Here is a 19,324-nt window from a genome sequence, read left to right on the forward strand (position 1 = left end):
CAGCAATCACTAGAATACTAAATATTAGTGAGATGGGGCTGGTAGAGGTTTGTATTTGATTGACAACAAATATTCAGATATTGCTTATATATGCCTGTCCAATGCGGTACTTTTAGCTGGCCATAATGGAGTGTTTTGTTTTAACTAAAGGGCCTAATCATTCAGGGTTTGCATTATAATACATTTTTGCATTTTCAAAACAGGATGCCAACTTTCCAGAAGCCAGCGAGAGGATAACAAAGTTGCAAGAGAGAAGAGCAAGAACAGGTAAGAGACAATGGCACAATCTGTCTAAATTTGAATGCTGGAGAATACACCTGAACATTCATATTCAGGAGTGTTCCTATACACCTATATATTCGGAGAAGGAGGGGGGGGCGCTGGGGCCGTATTAGCCTAGGGCGGCCAGAACCCTTAATCAGGCCCTGGTCATGGGTGCATACACACTGCAGAATTGGAACGCTGAAGGTGAACATCACTCATGAAATTTCTTGAGTATTTAAAATATCATTCTGATTATTTCCACTGATTGTGCCATGCTTGATGCTACCTCTATCTATGCTTTGACATGTTCCTCCTCACAGCAAACAGACAGGATGTATATATGTATATATATATATATATATATATATATATATATATATAACATTATACATACAAATCTACATCTGTAGGTGTTTGATATAGTAAAATTTTCGGTGAAGGGAAATTAAGGGGCTGCACTCCTTTTTATGGTGCAGGAGCAGCAATTCTCTCAGGTTATCCCTCCCTTGCAATGATAGATCTAAAACAAGAGGGAATCGTTCATTGACTTCAGAATGTATGAATTCGTGGCTATGTAACTAACACATGTGCCGAAGTTTGGAACTAGGAATATGCAATTCTTACATAGGTCACATTGGAAATTGAGCAAGGTAGAGTAAACAATTTATTAAGAATTAGAGTCTATAAGATAATTTAAAACGCAGGAAAACTGATAAAATAACAATGTATGGTAGTCATTCACATGTATAAAATCATCCAAATTTAAAAACAAAAAGCTAGCACCAGCATATACCAAAATACATTAAAAAAAAAAAAAAAACCCAAAAAATCAAACATATAAAAAGGCAATTATTTTTTTATTGAATGCTTAGGGATTTCAGCGATCTTAAAAATATACCAAAACTTCCTTCTCAAACATAGTAGAGATATGGTCTACTTCAACTAAACATGATGGAATTTTCTACACATATATATAGGAAACATGATTTGGTTATACTGATTACTAGGGGAGATATATTTATAGGTTTTTTTTATTGGGGCCTGTATATGTCATTGACACATGCTATTTTGTTGCTTTTAGAGATTATAAATATATACAGAGATCTACACAAACACATATTGGGGAAATTGCTTATATCTCTAGCGCATTATGGGCCTGAGTCATTAAGGAAAGTAAGGCAAGAAAAAGGAGTAAATGTTCTCCGGGACAAACCATGTTATAATGGAAGGGGTGCAAATTAATTAATTATTTTGCACATAAGATAAATACTGGCTGTTTTTTCATCTAGCACACGAATACTTGATAGATTTATTTTTACACTGAAATGTAAAGTTGAACTAGGACATGCCCCACCCCGACTCTAAATCTGTGCCTACATTTTAACTTTACCCCCCCCCCCCTCCAATGCAACATAGTTTTGCCCGGATTCAAAGTTACTCCTTTTTTATGCTTTGCTCTCCTTAATTACTCAGGCCCTATGTGTATATCACATACAATCAAGATGTTTTCCTTCTTACATACATACAATTAGCCACATATAAACAACAATAAAATCCAATGAAATACACCATATTGTAAGTAAATCCTACTGGATAAAACCTTAATACCATTATAGTCAATCGGATATTCCTTTCCTTTCACCAATACGATTGTGTGACTCCAGAATTTCCAAGATGCGATATGGTGTGCAGGAAATAAAAGATAGAGAGATTGAAAATCAATATAGTGTAGTATTTCTAAAACAACATTTGTGGTATTAATAAAACTATTTCAAGCATAATTAATTTTATTAATTATTGTGATTTATATGTGGCTAATTGCATGTATGTAAGAAGGGAAACATCTCGATTGCATGTGATATATGCAATTATGAGATATACACAATTTTATTGTTGATTATAAGGTTTAAGAGTGAAGTGACATTTTGCTGTATATGGTGGCAGAATTAGATAAAAAGCACTTATAAGGGAACACCCCAGATTTTTACATATTGGGAAAAGTATTGCCTTGATCATTCATGTTTCCTATGAGGATTATATAATAAATTTGAATTGGCCCAAATATAAGTAAATTCCTGGCCAGTTCCTTGTCAAAGGAAGTATAGCTAATCTTAGAGTTTTTGGAATTCTTAACTGATCAATAATCAATAAGTCAGGGTAAGGTGACAGACAGCAGACCCCTGAATTATATCTGTTTACTTCATCAAAATACATGAACTCTTAGTTCATTAACTTTTAGGATAGATTATGACAGCGTTAACATATTATCCCGATTAGCCTTAATGATGAAACACACATTCCATTAACAAAAAATAGAATTGAATGGAGATATAAACTGTTTATTTCTAGTATATTATTTTGCTTGTTAATACACATATTTACTAATATTATACATATTAAGCACAAACAGGAACCTTGCCCAGGCTAGCAGAAACGTATTGCCTGTTGAATCCTGTGAACAACAGATAAGAGCTTACACTCTCCATTCCTCCTGTGTTGAACCCAGTGTCTCTGTGTCAACACTCTGCCCGCTACCCAGCATTCCTGATCCATAGTAAGTGGTCAGGAGCTAATAGCCAGCCCACAACAAAGAACACTGCAGCAGCTATACCAGCTACCCAGAAGTAAGCAGTTCTAGGTGTATGGTTTAAGCATGTGTCAGACTGGTGTACAAGCTGGGCCCTTCTCCATCCGGTAATAGTTTTAGTCAATTTCTTTACTGCTATCTGATGCTTGGTCTACTCTTCCAGCTTTTTTTAAACGTAATTAACAACATAACAAAACTTCAAATCGCTTATAGCATTGTACTTGCTGCAATACATATATGAATAATCATTATGCTAACAGATAAGTTATGTGTCCGGTTACTGCTTTCTTGGCACTCTGTAGAGAGAATAAACTGGGTCTTGTTACAGACAACTCTTTCATTTTATGATGCATTATTAGCAACAGTGCATACACATATTCTAACGTGCTTGGAGTACCTTTGTACCCCTTCTGGAGGCACTCCACGTTACCGCAACATCGCCCATTTTCCTTCGCCCTGTAAGGTTGCGAAGGGAATTCTGCGTTGTCGCAGTACCATATTAACTGATGACATGCGCAGCCGCAGCGTAACCCCAATGTCCACGGGTATTGGACATGCCCCCTTGATTTCAAAACTCCTTTGAGCAAACAGTCTAATGCTGGCCGCACACTTTGCAATCCAGCTGTTTGTCTAATTTGCTAAAGGAATGGAACACATAGTGTCATAGTATTATTACATAGGTATGGTTGTATGTCATTGCCAACCAGATTTCTTGGTCATTCATTGGCTGATTTAGAATGATCATTGGACTGTACATATACTAAGCAATGTATTGGAAATTTGGTAGAAATTGGTGAATGATGCATGTATGTGACCAGCATAAATGACCATGTCAATCTTGATGTGCAAAGAATGTCACACACCTACAATTCAAAGGCAATTGAAGGCTTTCATACAAGTAACTTGGTCAACTTTTTTCCATTGCGTATTGCTGTTATTATGGCTGTGTGATCACTGACCAATCACACATTGGATCTCCTGCAGCCATGTACTGGGGCTCTGATACTTGGTTTGCCAGTGGTCAGAGACTATTTTGAGACATCAGAGGCTCACAGACATAGCTGGGTGCCCAGGAGCAGTCTCTGTGACAAAGTCCCTGGCTCTCTGCCCTGCTCTGGAGACATCAGAAAGATGTCCTGAAGAGTGTATCCAGGAAGACAAGGAACTGTCAGCTGGCAGACCTCATGAGGTGACAGAGGGATCATTGTTCCCTGAACAGGTATGATATTTTATTAAACAAAACATAATAATGGGCATAAATGATTTTTTTAGCAGTGTATATATATATCTGTCTATTTCCCTGTGCTTAAATGTTGTAATATGTAAATAACGACTTCACTTCCAATTTGGTAATATAGACAAAACATGTGCATTTATAGTTTGTTATGTACATATTGTAAACTGTCTGGTTTAATTTCATGTCTCATTTATTTATCACATGACTGTATAGTGCTATTCTGAGCCACCATCAGGGATCAATGAGGGCCTGGTGGGACTGGCAGTTATGGAGGGGTTTGCATAGATGAACAGGTTTCTTCCTCTATGTTCCTCTATGATTTGCAGGTTTATTGTGACAAGGTTACTTTTTTTGCCTTGTTTCAAAATAAAGCATCTTAAATTCCTGCGTTTGCCCCTGCTGCCACCCGCCAGTGTGAATTTCCAGTTTGTCTATTTACAGTAAAGCTGAAAACTAGGTATCTCACGACTAATACGTGAAATAAACACATAGAAGGACAGAACTTAGCTAACATTCAGTGATGTAGAAAGATGTAGAAAGAGATAATGTAGAGTGTTGAGACTTTTGATTTCATTAGTTTATCCTGTTTTCGGTAATGGAAGTTCCTGTTTTTTATGTCTACAAAGCATTACATCTCTGCATAGTAGCCAGTGACAATCTGGGTTGTGTTATCGGAGTGTATAGGAATGCTTTTATGTGGCTTTGTGGTCTCCTGGCAGAATATGATACATGAGGGCACAGCACAATAAAAGTTGAGCTGTTGGTCATTTGACTAGAACAGGTGTCACTAGGACGAGATAGGAGAAAAAGTCAAGTTTTGTCACATAAGACAAAACTCCAAAGCATAAAGGCCAACGTCTGTACTATGATAATATTGCCACCTGCATAGTTAGTATTCAGGTTTAGAATTCTCCTCAAAGCTCTTTTTAATACCTTGAATTGACTTAATTCATTTAATTAAAATGGTTGTTTTAATTGTACTGTATTAGGATTGTATTGTACTGTATTAATATTGTATTAGGAAATACGTTTCCAAATAAAATGTCTCAGTCAGCAGACTTTAGTAAGTAGTCCGCTGTGTAATAATGTGTTGTTGTGCTTACCTTGAACTCTTGTGATTACCAGTGACTACGACCATTACCAGTGATTGCTACCCTGTCACAGCATGCAGAAAAGACGTCAGGGTCAGTTATCACTGACCCTGCTATGAACAGGATGGTCATAACGCTGTTCAATAATGTGTCACATTGATTACAAATCTATGGCAGATATGCATTTCCCACATCCTTCAGACCTTCAGAGCAAGTGTGGTGGTCGAGTACTGATGGGAAATCCTTCCCTTACCTTGTCTCCCAGATACGAGTCAGGTTCTTTTCTCTTTTGGATATCCGGTGGTCAGGAGATAAATACTTCAATGAAAGGGACAAAGATTGGTCAAACAACTTGATTTTATTGAGAATGCGGTAAGGATAGTTTTGGTAAGCCACCGCGCCACTGACCCCTTCAGCTCAATAGTAATGACAAAATAATGCGTCTGATCAGCGTAGAGCACAATAGCATTTAACATATGACATACACCTGGTGAGTATAAGGCAGAATAACGATAACATCTTCAATGCACATTGTCTAATAAGGCACACTGGTAATCACAGTTACTAATTTCACGTTAACAATATCTGACTGGTGATGATGCAATAACCATCAATAATAACCTATCAAGACTCTTACGGTCACTACCGCGCCCACTAGAGGGCTACTTCTTATTCAGGTGTTTGGGGTACCATGCTATTCCCTATGGGTCAGGCGCCCCACTTTTAGCATCTACTGCTGAGTTAACTTGAATTGCAGTGGTACCACTAACACTGAATGTCACACCTTCAATATTAATAAATCAATTCTTAGGTAAATCACATAACATTAACATCATCTAAAACATTTGGTGCACCAATATTATCCCCGGTAACGTTACCATATTTTTCACTCAGTCCTGGGCTGACCTGTGCACAGGAATTTGGGTAGTGTTCCAATGTCCTGCAGAGGTTTCCATCAAGGGTTAAGTATTATAGTAGAAAGCAGAGCTGTTGCTCATTTCAGCCACAAGATGGCGCTGTTCTCTCAACAGTCAATGAATCTTTATCAGCACATGTACTCTGCAGCAGGGTATAATGTCCAGATATCAGCACACACACACACACACACACACACACAGGATATAGCTGAAACGACCGTCTTAATTGTTCCCTGCAGCCTGTGTATAGGTATGATCTGGGGGAAAAGCTCTCACAATCCTTCCTTGTACAAGAATGCAATGTCAGTGTTGGATAGATTCTCTCATCACTCTTCCCTCTGACACTGGGGTGTGTGCAATACACTACAGGCTAAGTTTTACCTTGAAAAGAGTTCTGTAGTTAGTGAATACTGTCTTTGGCGCCCCACTGCGTGTCCCCAGCTGTTCTCCGTCCGCTTTGCTGGCAATGTCACAGTTCTGGCAGCAGCTTATCTTCTCTCTGCTCGGCTGCACATCCTCCCCCTTGTTCCTTCTACCATGCTGCTCTCTTTCTCTCTTCCTTCCTGCACAACCTCTTCCTGTTACTCCCCCAGCCAATCAGGGCCTTCATCCTCCTCCTGTCAATCACTCCTGGGCACAAGTTTTCAGGAGCACAATTAACCCCTTGTAGCCCTGCATTTTAAAAGTGTTTATGCACTTCTCTGTGCTGTTCAACAGGGCTTTGGGGTACCACACAAGAACCTGTCTTCACTGTATCCCGTGCAACTGCAACAACTGTCAGTAAATCATCATCATCATCACCATTTATTTATATAGCGCCACTGTAAATATAAGGTAACTTTCCTTAGAATTCCCACCAAATTGTTACACATAGGAACAGTTACTAAAGGTGAAAACTGTTCTAAGCTGCCGCTTTATCTGAGCTTGCTATAGGTCAGGAGTAATGTCTACTTCTAGCTCTAAACAAACTGTACACTTTGTGGGAGATGAAAAGCCATATCTAGACATAAAGGGGCATATTCAATTAGGTCCGGCGTTCGCGATTACGCGTGGCTGTGTGTGTAATGTGTCAATACAGTACTGCAAAATCGCAGATTTCCCTTTGCAACCCTATGGGGTGTGCACAGAAATCCGCGCTGTTGTGGTAACGGGACTTGTGCAGCCGCACGTAATCGCGAGCGCCCAACCTAATTGAATATGCCCCAAATTTTCTTAGAGGTCTATTTAGCATTGATGTCTATGGGGGCTGCAGTGACAAGTGTAGAATAGGTTAAATTTCTCCTGCTTTACCCCTTGATAAATTGATCGAAGAGTTGTGATGGCCATTGTAGGCCCATCTCAGCTTAAAAAATAGACCACTTTGAATTAAACACATTCCATCAGTATAATAACACATTAGAATGGAAAGGTGAAACACTATTAAAAGTTAATGAATTTCAGTAAATGATCCCATAACACAGAGACCTTCACACAAAAACGTCACAGACTTCCCTGTATTCACCATAATGAATGCAGTGTGCAATTTTCAGGTACTTAAATATGCACAACCAGACATTGAATTACATTAAGCATCATTGTAATGAGAGGTTATGAGACAATTCTGGAGAAAAACACATAAAATCAAATGCTGCTTATGTACCAAAGTACATTTTCTGTGCCCACTAGCCCCATTATATGTGACGCAGACAAATTGCATGAAAAGAAATGTGTGCCCACATATTTTGCAGCTTGTAAATTACTTTTGGGGTTAGACTTACTAAAAAAAATTAAACCACCCCACAACGCTGGCGGTTTAACGCTCCAAAATGCTGCATTTGCTATAAGGAGGTTTTAGTTTCAAATGTTTAATTTTGCAAAATTTTTCATTATATTAAGGGGCAAAATTATAATGGAATGTAATAAAAAATTTAATTTTCCCTCATAACTTCGTTATAAATTAAGTTTACCCCCTTTATCAATAAATAATTTTTTTCCCCATACAGTGTCTGACTGGGACATGAAGGGCCCACTGGGGGATGTCATGGTAGGGGTCCACCAGAGGGTGTGTGGCCAACCACCTGAGTGTGTGACTAGAGGGGGCATGGTCAGCCCACCCAGGACATGACTACTGCCATATTGCAGAATATAAGAATGCAGTGTATGCAAAAAGTGCACAGTCTGGGCCACAGCCCCTAGATAAGTACAAACAGAACAGTCACCCAAAATCAGGAAGGTCCCACCAGAATCAGAACAGTTAGCAGCTATCCTGATCTCTCCTACCTGTTCTTTCAGCTTTCACTTCTTGGTGTCTTAAGTTCAGTAGTTGTTCGTCTCAAACCTGGAATGTTGGGCTCCTGTTTGGGAAAAATGGATAGGTACAAGAAATTTGAAAAGACGAGCTGTGAGTGAACACTCTAGCCCCCCCTGCCAACCAGCCCAGATGTTAAATCAATAACAAAACACGAAAACACACACTAATATATTTCTCATACACACGGACACATACTAATATACTAAACATACTAATGTGGATTATTATAACATTGTCTGGAAAATCTCTGGGACGAGATAAAGAAATTTTACAGAAGAGAAAGAAAATAATAGAACTGTAAGAACAGTGAGCTCTGCAAGCTAGAGATGTTCACTGACACCCGTGTTTTGGTTTGGGGTTTGGTTTTGGTTTTAGATCTGTATTTTTGGAGAATTGCTAAAATATGCTAAAATCACACAACGTGGCTCTTTTGTTTTGTTCCTACATTATTATTAACCTCAATAACACTAATTTCCAGTCAATTTTGAACACCTCACAGGTCAAAATATTATTTTCATCCACTTTCGGCCAAAGACTGCAGCGAGCTGGCTGGATGCTAAGTGACAGAGCAACACACGGCCGTTCACAGCGCATCTAGAAAACATTGGTACACAGCAGTGGAGGAAAAGAAAAGTGGTGCAAGATGAATTGTCCTTGGGCTCTCCCACCCACCCATATGTTAAAAAGGTTTAACAAACTCACAGAGAAATAGGAGGGGTAGCAGGTACAGTTTAACAAACCAAGCACTTCAGCGACAAGGAATGCCACTTTTGTGACTGAAGTGCTTGGTTTGTTTGAGCCCTCACAAAACAAGCTACCAATAGCTTAGCTGCCTTAGCTGCCAACAGTGCTGTCAGTGAACTAGTGGCAAGATGTTGTTGTCATCATCCTCACCCTCATCAGTGTATACATTATCCTCACACAATATTAAATCATCCCCGGTGGAATCCACCATTACAGAAGTCTGTAGTTTGATGTAATTGGCGGTAAAGGCCTTCCTCATGAAATTTGAAGTTCATTTTGATGAACATTCATTTTTTACACATTTTTAGGAAGTAGCCTCTTACGCCGATCGCTGACAAGGTTCCCTGCTGTGATGAAAACTCTTTCTGAGTACACACTGGATGGCGGGCAGCTTAGGTAATGCAAAGTGAGTTTGTACATGGGTCTCCAAATTGCCTTTATTTCCTCCCAATATGTAAAGTGACTGTCTGACATGTCTATTTGTACGCTGTCATTAAAATAATCCTCCACCATTCTTTGGATGTTGATAGTAGGTTCAGGTGGAGTTACGGCAGAGGAGTCACGAATTTTGGTAAATTCTTTTAGAGTAGACCAGACCAGGCTGACAGGAAAAGTGGTGCAAGATGAAATTGTCCTTGGACCCTCACACCAAACTTTATGTTGGATCTTAAGGACATGTACACTTTAACAAACCAAGCACTTCAGCAACAAGTAATGCCACTTTTGTGGCTGAAATGCTAGGTTTGTTTGAGCCCCCACAAAACAAGCTAACAATGGGCTTAAGGCATCTAAGATAAAAGTGCTCTTAATGAACTCTACAGTGGCAAGATGCTGTTGTCATTATGCTCAGCCTCATCCTTAGCCTCGTCAGCTTGTACATCATCCCCACACAATATTAATTAATCCCTGCTGGAATCCACCATTACAGAAGTCTCTGTACTTTGATGTAATTGGCGGTAAAGGCCTTCCTCGTGCAATTTGTAGTTCATTTTCATGAACATCTGTCAGGCACCGTCCCGGGCCATTCTGACCACTCTCTATCATTGCTCTGGTAACTGTCTAGCAGGCCAGTGACCTGTGTATCCTGTGCAGTTAAGCCCAAACCTCCTTGCGGTGGTCCCTGGTGAACACCAAGGGTACGTTAGACTCCGCACCTCCTGGTTCAGTGACGCTAATACCAGTTAGTGGTTTATGAGCATCTTTAGTCCACAGCGCTTTTAAAAGCCTGACAACATCATCTTTTCCACATTTTTAGGAAGTAGCCTCCTACAACGATCGCTGACAACGTTCCCGGCTATGCTGAAAACTATTTTTGAGTACACACTGGAGGGTGGGCAGTTTGGGTTGGGTACTACATAACGACGCTGGAAATGGTGACAGTACTTACCCCGACATGATTACACCGAAGACCTTATAGCCGACTGACTAGAAACACAGACTGCTTGAAATGGACACTTGAAGAAATTGCGGCAGCTGAACATCTCGGTACAGTCCCATGATGTCACATTGAAGGGACACATTGTCACCCGAGCTGTTAAGGTAGTAATTTGTAGAATGTACATGGCTTAGTAAAGAACCTTGTACTGGTGTCGCCTCATTAAATGACTACCTTAACAGCTTGGATGACAGTGTGTCCCTTCAATGTGACATCATCTGACTGTTCCGGGATGATTAGCTGCCATAATTTCTTCAAGTCTCTGTTTCAAGCAGTCTATGTTTCCAGTCAGTCAGCTATAAGGTTTTCGGTGTAATCATGTCGGGGTAAGTACTGTCGGCATTTCCAGCATCGTTATAGTGAGTACCACCAGGGCAGCTTAGGTATTGCAAAGCGAGTTTGTACATGGGTCTCCAAATTGCCTTTCTTTCCTCCCAGAATGTAAAGGGACGGTCTGAAGTGTCTATTTGTATGCTGTCATTAAAATAAACTTCCACCACCCTTTGGATGTTGATAGTAGGATCAGGTTGAGTTACGGCAGAGGTGTCACGGTTTTTGGTCAATTCTTTTGGACCGCAGCAGATGTCAAAATGTTGTGCTGAATCATCTGCATTATCCCTGGGTCTCTTGGGAAAGCTAAGTTTTTGAGTTGTCATCTTGCTCACCAGGAGCCCCTTGCATGTTTTGAGATCTGAGTCAGTTGGAAACAAAGAGAAAACATAGCTCTTAAACCTATGATCAAACACAGTTGCCAAAATGTAGTAATCCAATTTAAAGATTTTGATAAATTCTCGCAAAGCAAATAAAGTACTTAATCTACAAGTCCGACATACTTAGCATAATTGCTTTGTTTAATCTCCTCCTTCAGTTTCTCTAGCTGCTTTTCCAAAAGTCTAATTAAAAGGAAGCACTTGGCTCAAGCTAGCAGTGGCTGAAGTCACTTCACTGGTGACTACTTCAAATGGCTTCAGCACCTTGCACAACACGGAAAGTTTTCTCCACTGCGTTAGCCTAAAATACATTCCCCCTCCTTTCCCAATGTCATGGCTTGTGGCGTAAGCGTGGATAGCTTTTTTTTTGCTGTTTCTCCATCCTCAGACGCATATTAAAGGTGGAATTCCAACTTGTTACCACCTCTTGCTTCAGTTGGTGGCAGGGCTCTTGTAGCTGCTGAAATTTCCTACATGTTGTTGCAGAATGCTGGAAATGTCCCAAAATTTTACGGGCCACAGACAGGCATCTCCTGCACTTCTCTCACGTTTTTCAAAAAGCTCTGCACCACCAAGTGGATTGTGTGAGCAAAACAGAGAATGTGATGGAATTCGTCCAGCTGTAATGCTCTCACAATATTGGTGGCATTATCAGAAACGACATATCCTGAGGAGAGTCCAAGTGGGATCAGCCATGTAGCAATGACATCCCTTAGTTATTGTAACAGGTTGACAACTGTATGCCTCTTACCGAAGCCTGTGATACATAGCCTGCCTCTGAAAAATGTGACATAGTTGGGTACATGCTGCTGTTGTTCCTGCTTGTGAAGGTGAATGACCAAACCAGTGGGCTGTCACAGTCATATAATCTTTAGTTTGCTCAGTTCCGTTTGTTCACATATCTGTGGTTAAGTGTACAGTGGGTAGAATGGCATTTTGCAGCCCAATAATAAAATTTTTACGAACCTTAGGTGAGAGAAGGGTCCTACCTGATGATGGACTGCTTGTTGTTATTTTTTTACCATAACTTTATGATTTTCCCAACACTTTGCCATGAACTCACGTCAAATGGCGTAACATGGATGAGGTTCCTAGATGGTTAAGGTCCCTCCCTCGACTGACTGTGGCTTTACATATACTACAAATGGCTAGACAACTGTTGGCAGGATTTGGGTAGAAATAATTCCACACATAAGAAGTGGCTTTTTTGATCTTATGCCCAGGCATGACAATGGCCTTCTTCTTATCACGTGCCAGAACTGCTTCCACTGGTGCAGGACTTACACAAACAACATCATCCTCATCATCAACATCCTCATTAGTGCCCTCGTCAGCTACACAAATATCCTCCTCATCCTGTTCCAATTCCAAAGTGGCATCCTCAATTGGTGTATCACCGCCTACACTCGGGCTGTTCAGGCACACATCAGCAGAAATGCTGAAAGGGGCCTTTTCTTTATGGGTACACTATCAGAATGGTCACAATTACACATACCACTCGTGGATGGACTCTCCTTAGGTATTGGTGTCATTTCTGAATCTGAGCATACATTTTCCTCTAATGCCTTACTGTTTTCTTCCAGCTCGGCTTTTACACGTAAAAGTATTTGTGCATCACTGTTGAAGTCCGAATTACTTGGTCTTGCTTGGTTACGAGTGACCTTACAAGAAGATGCCTCAGTAACAATTTTAGATCTCGCACTCATAGAGAAAGGCAAAGGCGTCATTCTTTCTTTGCCACTGCATTTGTAGAATGACATTGTGGCAATTTTTTTTTCCGGCAGATAACTTTTCCTGGATTACAGCTCTTTTTTTCTTCACCACGGTAAAAGGTGTTTTTTTTTATGTTTTTCTCCCTGACTTAAAAAGACTATGTATTTTTCAATAGGCTTTACCAGATGATGTACGGGGATTACTATCATCAGGACTGGTGGCAGCAGCTGCTTGCTGCTCCTGCTCTTCTGTGTACTGTTGTGAATCCATTTGCATAACACCCTACACTTACTGGTGCAAATTCAGAAGAAAAGCCTGCAAGGACTAGTATTTGTATTTCAGCAATGACAATTAGCAATCGAGCAATGGAGCTCTTGTTTTTGGGTGTATATAACACCCTACACTTTTTGGTGCAAATTCAGAAGAAAGACAAGCAAGAACTAGTATTTGTATTTCAGCAATGACAATTAGCAATGGAGCTCTTGTTTCTGGGTGTATATAACACCCTACACTTTTTGGTGCAAATTCAGAAGAAAGACAAGCAAGGACTAGTATTTGTATTTTAACAATGACAATTAGCAATGGAGCTCTTGTCTTTGGATGTATATAACACCCTACACTTTGTGGTGCAAATTCAGAAGAAAAGCCTGCAAGTACTTTTATTTGTATTTCAGCAATGACAATTAGCAATGGAGCTCTTGTCTTTGGGTGTGTATAACACCATACACTTTTTGGTGCAAATTCAGAAGAAAAGCCTGCAAGGACTAGTATTTGTATTTCAGCAAAGACAAATCGCAACGCAGCTCTCCTTTTTGTGTTACCTACATAACACAGTAGAATTGGACTGCAGAATTACATCAACCCTGTAAGTACTATTATTTGAATTTTTCTGCAATGAGATTTAACACAGGAGCTCTCCTATCTGTGTGTTACCAATATAACACAGTAGAACTGGACTGCAGAATTACACCAACCCTGCCAGCAGCAATAGTATTTGTATTTTTCTGCAATGAGATTTAACACTGGAGCTATGGAGCTCTCCTGAATGTCACTGATTACTTTCTTTAACACTGCTACCACCCTCCTCTTTCAATTCTCTAACTTTGCCTGCCCAACTGCTCTACATTCTATGCTACCCCTTCTGTATCCCTCTCTCAAATGGCGCTAGATCGCCGTGGAGGGCGGTATTTATAGATTCCAAAACTCCCGAGATCCGACGACATCACAATGACGTTTTGCCTCATTTTGGAATCCGAAAAAACTCGGATTCCCTAATTTCGGGTGTGTTCTGTTTGCAAGGAACCAAGTCTGAGCATCTCTAATACTCACTAATGCAATTCTCATACACACTGACTAACACCGCTTCTCTCATACCCACATTTGTCATACACACTGACACACTCTGATACATTTCTCATACACACTGACACACATTCTCTCTCTCATACACACAGTCATACACACAGACACATAAACTTACCTTTTCCTGCAGTTCTGCCTCTAGCTTCCTCAATGGCAGTATGGGTAGGGGGCGTGTCTGTGCTCTGATTGGCTGACACAGTCACTCAATCAGAGCACAGCACAGACAGTGAGGAGTTCCTGCATGAGCAGGAAACTCCCCTGCATTACTGAGCAACACAGGCTGCTCTTACACGTCTTCCTCTGTGGGGGCCCTGATGATCGCATTCTGGCCCTGGGGGTGGGCTATTAAGCAGTGGGGCCCTCTGGGTATCTCCCCGGGACCCTGCTGGGTCAGTCCAATGCTGCCCCCATAATACATAAGTCAATGGTGCCTCCTCTTATGCTCTTAACGGTAAGGTAGCTCATGCTGTTTGAGCAATCTTGACTCTCATACCTTTCTTCAGCCATTTTTTCTGGTATTTTTACAAGCCACTACTTAGTAATCTGATGGTTTTCATTTGTATCATGTTAAAAATTGGGATAGCAATGTGTAATATGGCGCTTTCTTAAACTGTGGATTTCAGGTGGCTTTCTAGTGGTTTGGCGCTTAGAATATCTGGTGGTTTAAAAATGCTGGAAAATCCGCCTAAAACTGCGCTTTAGTAAATCTAGCTTTAGTGTCTTATGTTACTCTGGAGGAGACAGTATTAGCAACACTCGACCTTTTCATATTTCAGTTTTTAGCTTCATCCTAATTGTAACACTGCAAATAGTTAAAGCTAAAACTGCTCAGTCTGTCTAGTATTTGTACTATTTGTTCCCTACAGTAATTCATGCCAGATTTAAAAGTTACTGAAACTTAACTTGAAAGATTATACTTTAAAAGTACAAGAAATGTACCAGAAATGTCTTGTAAGACCCTTTACATGATGTTTTTATTAGGGTATAAGCCATGTCTCTTGTAGTACCAGAAGTGTGGTAAAAGAATGCTACAATTACTACTGCACAGATCAGCTCTTTATTACATAACACTTTTGAGTGAGTTGGCTATAAAATATTATTTAAAATCATTAGTTTTGAAAATTAGTTTATTCACAATCATTAGTTTAATCATCAATATCAAAATAACCAACTTTTAATGAAGTTTGTATATAGGTGAGGAAACATATAATAGAGTTTCCTGAGTAAGGAAGTCTCCTTTTCAGGTAGAAGTCTGGTTTTGATCCACCCTCCCTTACCTTACAATTGACACATGCGTGGCAGCAGGGGACGCCCACTTGTATGCCCTGCAGGTGCCAGTGAAGTGAATCTGCCAGATAAGATTAAAAATGTCTTAATGGGCAGTGGGTTCTGAAAGGTTATGAATCAAACTGGTGTTTTCCAGCTAGAAAATAAATATTATACTGAAGCTCCTTATTAGCACACAACAGTGAAGAAAAACTGAGTTTCCCTGACACATGAGAAGTGCTTCAGGTGTGAGAACACTGCACACAGCGATCTCCCTTTAAACTCTGCTGTGTGATAGAGAAATCAACTTTTTCTTTCACTTCAACACATCTCCAATCTATAAAGTAGCACAGTGTCTAAATTAAGCATTTCTCGTGAAATTAGTTGAATGTGTGAACATCATTTCATATAGAGTTATGACACAGAAATCTCCTTGCGTCAGTTTGGCAGGTACCTTACATGACTACTCTGTGCTGTTGGAGGACCCTGTTTCTTCTTGATTTCCTATATTCCCTTGTTCCCTGATGATACTGCCCGGTCACATACAGCCCTGTCCTCACTAGCACAATCACATGAGTGGATAGGAAACTGCTTCACACAAGGTCATTACACTGCCATCCTGGTATAATCTGTTCTGCTGTCACCATGTTGCTTTGTTTGGCTACCCCCTGCCCACATCAAAACTGAAGATGAACAGATGTGCAGGAGATGATGATTAATACTACAAAAAGAAAGAAAAGCAGATTGCAACATATAATTCATTTTTCTTACATGACTTCATACACATTCATCTAATTAAGTTGTGGTATTGTTATATTTAGGATGTTTACTTGCATATGGTATACATGTATATTAGAAATTGTGCTGACATTTGATGATATGCCAAATACAAGTCTTCCTTTTTACCGTGTGTAAAAAAGTTATTTGACAAAATAAAGGTTTTGAAGTTTTATAAAGATGTAAGTTACAGATGACATATCTACTTTAAAATCACAAGAATAACTGACAGGTAGTTAACCAAATGTCATATGGACCATCAAAGCAGACCAAATAATGTCATTGGTTTAAAGTGGAACCCAAATAATGAAAACATTTATTTTAAATGTCCATATAAGGGCAATCTATTCATACATGTAAAAGTGATGCTTGGGTATTGCATATTGTCCTCAGACACAGTTTTTACTGTGTAGGGCACTATTTCCCAACTCCAGTCCTCAGGGACCCCTAACAGTGCAGACTTTCTAGATGACAAGTGGAATAATTATACCACCTGTAGATCTTTCAAAATGTGTCAGTTAGTAATGAATACACCTGTGCTCCAGGAAAGAGATATGGAAAACATGTACTGTTAGGGGTCCATGAGGACTGGAGTTGGGAATGACTGGTGTAGGGGCTTTAAAGATTATCTATATCAAAGTGGGCAGTATTATGCTGTATACAACAAGGGTTTTTAGAAAGAACAAGAGATAAACATTATTCAAAGGAAAACAAGTATTAGAACACAAGAGCACTGAAACTGGAGGGAAGGAGGTTCAAGGAAATTTGAGGAAAAATTACTTCACACAAAGGGTAGTGGATAAGTGGAATAGCCTCTCATCAGAGGTGGTAGAGGCTAATACAGTAGAGTAATTTAAACATGCTTGGGATAGACATAAGGATATCCTTACAAAGAACTAAGGATCAAATAAGGTTCGAGGTTACCATAGGTTAAAAAATGGGCAGACTAGATGGACCAAGTGATTCTTCTCTGCTGTCACATTCTCTGTTTCTATGTCAAATTCTAAGAGCAAAGATAACTGTTAGAAAGACAAATTATTTTCTGCATGGCTACGAATATAGCACCTGAGTTCATGTCAGTGAACTTTCACAAACATATAGTCGTTTTCAGTAAGTAAGTTCAGGGTTATTCTTTTTTTAGTAAACAAAACCTCACCTAAATTCAAGGGAAAGTTAGATTGTACAACTCACTTTCCTATACATCATATTAAAATATATTTTTGTTTTTAGGTCTTTTTTAAAGGATAACTTCCTCCCTACGCATCTACTCATCTCTTCCCTGATCAAGGAGGGAACCAAAGAGCCGGAGCTCATTCAAAGTGAAATGTCATGGGGGGAACCCACAATCCTATTTGCTATACTTGGTGTGCATAATTGGTTAATCAGGAGTCCACTAAAGGGGGTTTTTTGATTTAAGGAAGCATTTCACTGATTTGCAGAGCACATAATTTACAAATGTATCTAAATTTCAAAGTACATAGTTTAGAAATCCCGGAGAGATAGCTGCTATTGGCTTGAGTGTGGCCAAATTGGATGCTAATTGCTCAATGTTCAGGAAGAGCAGCAGAATCAGCCCGAGTGCTATATGTTTTCTTTATTTCATAACACATATGACACGGATGTAATATTCCTATAGACTATATGATGACTTTGCACTACAGTTTTCTCAATATCTTTTTGAATCTATCAAATACTTTTAATCAAAGAAAACCCTAGAAAATAAGTAGTTTATTAAAACTTAAACAGAAGATCAATAAGAATGATTAAGATGCAATTTACTGTCTGAACAACCTAAATCCTCAATGACTGAAAAAGGAACTATACTAAAAAAATACTTTTATTGGCTCAAATCTCAGCCTGTGCTACAGAGTGCCTGAGGCTACTGTGGTCACCAAATACCATGTGGGCTGCTAATAGAAATGTAGGAACACTACGTTCTGGGTACTTGTTGCAATACTATTCTTGTCTGATTACAACTTTGTACTCTACAAATATGCTGCTGAAATGTCATGTGCTGTGAACGGGTGCTGTGCGTCTTGTTCTACTTTGTCTTTGAATTATATTGCTATAAAATGTTATGTGGATATAAAAGTTATTTTAGACAAATTTAAAAACTAATCTCCTGGAGTATAAGAACGTGACTATGAGAACTTGGGGAAAAAACAACTAGCAGTTTTTCAAATGACAAGACTTTCACTCAAATCAGATTTCATTCATACTTTTGGTATGGGTAATTTGTGACGAACCTCACACTATACAGTGTATCCTATCAATGAAACTCAAACCACTCAAAACTTATTACCCATAGTTGCTTACTCACCCGAAAGAGAAGGCAAATCTCCTGCTAGGGTATGTACCTACTGCAAGGTGGGCATGTTGGCGTCATGGTGGTGCACATCATGTCTTCAAGACCCACCCACCTTAGTAAACACTGAGTGGACAGGGGTGTGATGACACAACAGTTGATTATTGGGTGCTGTGGTTCAATGCTGATTTTAAATTAAATGAGCCATACTGCCCTTTTCAATGTCAACTTATTCAGCTAGTGAATGGCGTCATGTTTATGGGCAGGTTAAACTCAAGTAGGTTTTACACTTAGACCATACTTGCCTACTCTCCCGGAATTCCCAGGAGGCTCCAGAGTTTCAAGGAGTCCTCCCAGACTCCCGTAAGAGTAGGCAAAGCTCCCGTATTCGCCGAAATTCACGGCATTGAATTGAGGGGACGGGGCTTAACCACGTCATTAAGCCACACCCCTACTATTCAATGCCATGAATTTGCCATTTTACAGTGGGGTTGGGGCTATGGTGATGCGACAATGTGACCACGCCCCCCTCCTACCCCTTGTCACATGACTTCTTCCCCCGGGGGAAAAATCTTAAAGTATGACTTAGACTCAAACTGGCGGGACTCAAAAATAAACTTTTGACT

At 39.7% G+C, this 19,324-nt stretch overlaps 1 long non-coding RNA gene across 1 annotated transcript; it reads left to right on the forward strand.

Annotated features, from left to right (window-relative positions):
- Positions 1-429: 429 nt before the first annotated feature.
- LOC142140164 (uncharacterized) lies at positions 430-18,471 on the forward strand. The gene is made up of 2 exons (XR_012688312.1): positions 430-468; positions 17,624-18,471. It is a non-coding gene; the product is annotated as an uncharacterized LOC142140164 (long non-coding RNA).
- The last annotated feature ends 853 nt before the right edge of the window (positions 18,472-19,324 follow it).

This window comes from Mixophyes fleayi, chromosome 2 (genome assembly GCF_038048845.1).
Source record: "Mixophyes fleayi isolate aMixFle1 chromosome 2, aMixFle1.hap1, whole genome shotgun sequence".
Taxonomy (NCBI): domain Eukaryota; kingdom Metazoa; phylum Chordata; class Amphibia; order Anura; family Limnodynastidae; genus Mixophyes; species Mixophyes fleayi.